Genomic DNA, 5,580 nt, shown 5'->3' with positions numbered 1-5,580 from the left:
TTATAGGATAGGTTCTTTGACCATAATATATAAAAATTGAGGAGGAAAAATCTAAACATGTAGATATATTTTTAAGATTCTAAATAATTTCAGGCCAACTATAAAAACAAATATGTGGTGTCCCAAAGATGAAAGAACAAGGTGAACAAGGAGGATCTTGGAATACAGGAACAGAAAAAAACCAGAACTTTATCGTCCTTGCCTCCCCCAGGTTGTTAACTATTGAAGAATCTTTAGGCTCTCCTGAGCAGTATAACCTGTTTCCCCTCCTACCCCAAATAGGGAGAAGGTATTTGCTTTACTCTTCCCTCACCCAGTATACTATCCCACTCCTTGTACCTGGGCTATAATAATGGACCAAGGACCCATGTTCAATGTCGGCTCTCCCAGACTATCAGGAAGCCGGCCTACTGTGCCAGTAGCGACTCTCCCCTCCCCCACTCTAATAAACTTTATTCTCCTTTCATTCTGCCTCGTGTCTGGAGTTCTTTTCCAACCCTGGCATGGACCACAGCAAAATACTCCTAGAAGCATATCAGAAGAAGAATGTCTCCTGTCCAAACATTTTGTTACAGGAATGCAAAACTAGTTAAACGATAGAAAATGCATTAAGGCAGTGTTTGTATTAAATAGCTTGAAAAGAGAAGGACCATATTCTAGAAGTTAAGAAGGAAGTTGATATGGCTATTCTAAATTAGACATCTTGATGAAACAGAAATAGAATGGAACTTCTTTAACAAGAAAATGAATGTACATATGCAACAAAAGGCAATAGAGTTTGTTCCGTGAAAGTGAAGAGTAAGATAAGGATGTCACTATCACATGTATACCCGTGGCGGATTCATTTTGATGTTTGGCAAAACTAATACAATTATGTAAAGTTTAAAAATAAAATTTTAAAAAACTGTTTAATCAATGAAATAAGACACATTTTGTAAAGGAAGAGACAGAATTATCATCATTTGCAGATGATAACGATGTCTACTTAGAAAATTCAAGAATCATCCAACGAAACTATTAGAATGAAAATAATTTCAGTCAAGACCTGATAAAAGATAAATAGAAAAAGAAAGCTTTTATATTTATATGTTAGCAATAACAAATTATGAAGTCAAATGGAAAATTTTGGTTCACAAAAGCAAGTAGGTTAATGTATGTGAAACACGTAGCACAGTTCCTAGTAGATAAGGTTATATGAATAATCTGTAACAATAAAATATTGATTTTATAGATTCCTAGAGGTGAAATTACCAAGACAAAAGATACATTTTTAAGATTCTTGATTTTAAAAAATATGTATCTAACTTTTTATTAAAGTATAATATGCATATTAGAACTCATAGAACATCTCCAGCACTCCAAAAGTCCCCTGCGTGTCCCCTCTTTGTCCCTAGTCATTTTCCTCCCAAGGGTATCTCTTTTTTAAAAATTATTCTTTTAATAGAAGATTGATTTTTCTTTTTTTAGATATTTATTTGGCTGCACCGGGTCTTAATTGTGGCATGTGGGATCTTTAATCTTCCTTGCGACATGCGGGATCTTTATTTGCAGCATGTAGGATTTTTTTTTTATATATAGTTTCAGCATTTGAACTCTTAGTTGTGGCATGCAGGATCTAGTTCCCTGACCAGGGATCGAATCCAGGGCCCCCTGCATAGGGAGCATGGAGTCTTAGTCACTGGAGCACCAGGGTTGTTCTGGCACGATATTTCTGACTTCTGACCACACTGATTAGTTTTGCTAGGTTTACACTTTATTTGAGTGGAATCATACCTATGTACCCTTTAAGTCTGGCTTCTTTTGCTCAGCATTACATTTATGAGATTTATTCATATTTCTCATGTGCTTGTAGATTACTCATATTGCTTTATAGTATTTCTTTGCATGAATTTACCATAAGTTTCATTCTTCTACCCAACTACTAGTACTTTCCCGTTGGGGGCTATTATGAAAAGTACTAAAAAGAAAAAAAAAGCACTGCTGGGAGCACACATGGCATGTATGATGCCTGTCTTTTGGTGGACCTGAGGACAGTGTCCTTTTGCACACCTACCCTACCCACGGCTTCCCAGGCGGTGCAGTGGCAAAGAATCCGCCTGCCAATTCAAGAGATGCATGAGATGCAGTTTCAGTCCTGGTCCGGAAGATCCTCTAGGGAAGGAAATGGCAATGCACACCAGTTTTCTTGCCTGGAAAATTCCATGGACAGAGGAGCCTAGCGGGCTACACTACAGTCCATGGGGTCGAAAAGAGTTGAACACAACTGAGTGACTGAGCACACTCACACACTAGATTGAAAAGGGAATGTGCTTATTCACCTCCAGAAGATACTGCCAAGCAGCTTTTCAATGTGACTATACCAATTTACACACCAAAAGACATATGAGAGTTCCAGTTGCTGCCCATACTTGCTGATACTTTTTCATTTGAGCCATTCTGATGGAAGTGTAGTGTTATTGCATTATAGTTTTAATTTGCATTTTCCTGATGATTAATGAAGTTGAGCTCCTTTTTATACATTTATTGCCCATTTTGATATCTTGCAAAGCATCAATTGCCATTTTCCTAGTTTGCTTTATTTCCTATTGATTTGTAAGAGTTTTGTTTTTTTTTTGTCTGAATCAAGTCTTAGTTGTGGCACACAGGGTCTTCTGTTGTGGCGCATGGACTCTCTAGTTGTGGCTTAGTTGCACCTCGGCATGTAGGATCTTAGTTCCCTGAGCAGGGATTGAACTCTCATCCCCTGCATTGCAAGGTGGATTCTTAAACACTGGACCACCAGGGAAGTCCCTTGAAAGAGTTCTTAATATACACTTGCTACAAACCCTTTGTTAGATATAAGAGTTGCAATATTTTACCCCATTCTGTGGATTGTCTTTTTACTCTCTCAATGGTATCTTCTGGTGAATAGAAGTTCATAATTTCAGTATTATCTATCAAAAATTTCCTTTGTAGTTAGCACTTTTTCATGTCTTGTTTTTTTCCAACCAAAATTGTTTTTTCAGTACCATAAACTTATTTTAAAATCTTTTTCTCTATGACTAAATACACAATTATAATAAAAGTAATGTGTTTTTCTGTTGTCAAGATGGGTGTGTGCTAAGTCACTTCAGTTGTGTCCAACTCTTTGCAACCCCATGGACTGTAGCCAGTTTCCTCTGTCCATGGGATTCTCCAGGCCAGAATACTAGAGTGAGTTCCCATGTCCTTCTCCAGGGGATCTTCCCGACCCAGGGATGGAACCCACATCTCTTATGTCTCCTGCATTGGCAGGCAGGTTCTTTACAACTAGTGCCACCTTTGATGCCAAGATGGGTAGAATATGTTAAAATCCACCTACTGGATTTTCTTTAAATAGTCCTCCAAAGCATCCTGATAAAAGGCAGGAAGTTTTCACTTTTGCTTTTGTGAAAGGACCCAGAATGCTTTAAGTGCAAATGTGCCTGGCTAGTAATGACATGTATTATGTCTCTCACATTTTTATCATTGGTTCTTCTGTCGAAAGTTCTCTTGTGAAATACCACATGTTGTATTTTTCAAACATACGAATATCCAGGGGAAGGAACATCATCCTTCTGCTGCTATGATAGTACATTGCTCTTTTTGTGTGTGATGCAAGGACTTCTCATTGCAGTGGCTTCTCTTGTTCCCCAATATGGGGCTCTAGGGCACACAGGCTTCACTAGTTGTGGCACGAGGGCTCAGTAGTAGCAGCTCCTGGGCTCTAGAGCACAATCTCAATAGTTGTGGCATATAGGCTTAGTTGCTCCATGACATGTGGGATCTTCCTGGACCAGGAATCAAACCTGCATTGGCAGGGGGATTCCTTTACCGTTGAGCTTTTGAGAAGGCCTATAGTACTTTGCTCTTAAGCATATGACAATACCTTGTGCTTTTCCAGTGTAATTTGCAGCGAGATCTGCACCGAGGCTCTGTATACCCAGTATTTCCAGTGTTAAATAAGGAAGAGAGCTCTGTGTGTTTTCATCATAATTTTCCAGTTTCCACATGTTATTGTATACTTTGTCATCCAATTTTTTTCTTCTTCATCAATGATTTTTAGAAGCCATTTTTGATCAGATTATGTCTTTTGACAGCAGCCTCCCATCCACTTTTCCCTCTCAGTGATCGGTGTGTTTTGACAGCAGCTTCCCATCCACTTTTCCCTCTCAGTGATCGGTGTGGGGGCCTGGTTTTCCATCCTTGCTGGGGCTGTGTGAAGTCAGTCTGGGGCCCAGAAACAGGGCCTGCTTTGCTGGTGCGCAGACCTTCCACAGCTCAATAGCCACAGACTGATGGGGGGGATTATCACAGTATATATAGTCCACAGTTTTGTTTTGTTTTTCAAAACTGCATTCGCATCAGTCCAATTGTTTTCTCAGAGACTGAGTCTTTAACCAGCCTGATCTAGTTCTGCATTGAATTCACTCAATGCAAGAGCAGAGCTCTGGGATTCTGCAGGGAGCAACAGGGAACATAAGTAGCCATCATGGTATTGTTTCCACAGCAGCTCCAGGTAGTAGCAGCCTATGCGCAATCCACTCGCTCCACTGGCCATGGCCATGCTCCCCTTGGGTCCCATGAGTCTGGAAGGTGGAGGCGGTAGCACACAGTGGGGATCCCAAATTGTTGCTGTTCTTTTTTTTTTTTTTTGGCTGCACCTCGTGGCATCTTGGTTCCTTGACACCCGCCCCTTGCGTTGGAAGCATGGAGTCTTAACCACTGGATCACCAGGCAAGTCCCCCAAACTGTTTCTTAAAGTAGGTGAATTGCAATATACACAGTCATTGTTGTTCAGTCACTAAGTCATGTCTGACTCTGCGACCCCATGGACTGCAGCATGCCAGACTTCCCTGTCTTTCACTATTTCCCAGAGTTTGCTCAAACTCATGTCTATTGAGTCGGTGATGCCATCCAACCATCTCATCCTCTGTCTCCCCTTTCTCTTCCTGCCCTCAATTTTTCCCAGCATCAGGGTCTTTTCCAATGAGTCGGCTCTTTGCATCAGGTGGCCAAGGTATTGGAACTTCAGCATCAGTCATTAGATGTGAATAAATGCTTGTTTTGTCATATTCATCCCAGGCTTTAGCAAGTTCCCAGCTGGCCTGAACATCTTGCCTTTTGGTAGTACTGAGACTTGAATGGTGCCTGACTTACTCCTTTACTAGCTAGAGAGTTGCATCATTTACCAAATCAGATACTGTTCATAAAATGCCCACCTTACATCAATAGCATCTCTTTGGTAATGTGCTTCTCCAGGGCTACTTCTGGAGGGGCAAGAGGTGACACATTCTTTCCATTAACATATGTATTTCATGTCTCAGAGTGGCCTGTGCCAAGACTGTGCTTGAGGAATCTTGGAAACACAGTTTAAAAATAATAATAGATAGTATTTAGCAAGCACTTATTAATTGCTCACTATAAATAGTTCATTTATCATTAATATCAATATCCATCAATAATAATATTTATTGTGCAGTTATTAAGGCACTATGCTAAGAGCTTTGTGCGTGTTATCCCATTTCATCTTCATAGTAATTCTGTGAGGCAGGAAGTCTTTTTATCCCAGTTTTAGAGATG

The 5,580-nt window shown here is 40.1% G+C and overlaps 1 pseudogene; it reads right to left on the bottom strand.

Moving 5' to 3' along the window:
- Positions 1–3,020: 3,020 nt before the first annotated feature.
- On the bottom strand, positions 3,021–4,564 carry LOC104982107 (annotated as a pseudogene).
- Positions 4,565–5,580: the final 1,016 nt, after the last annotated feature.

Source organism: Bison bison, unplaced genomic scaffold (assembly GCF_000754665.1).
Source record: "Bison bison bison isolate TAMUID 2011002044 unplaced genomic scaffold, Bison_UMD1.0 scf7180017864526, whole genome shotgun sequence".
Classification (NCBI taxonomy): Eukaryota; Metazoa; Chordata; class Mammalia; order Artiodactyla; family Bovidae; genus Bison; species Bison bison.
The sequence above is the reverse complement of the archived record's forward strand: the minus strand, read 5'-3'. Positions and strand labels throughout refer to the sequence as shown.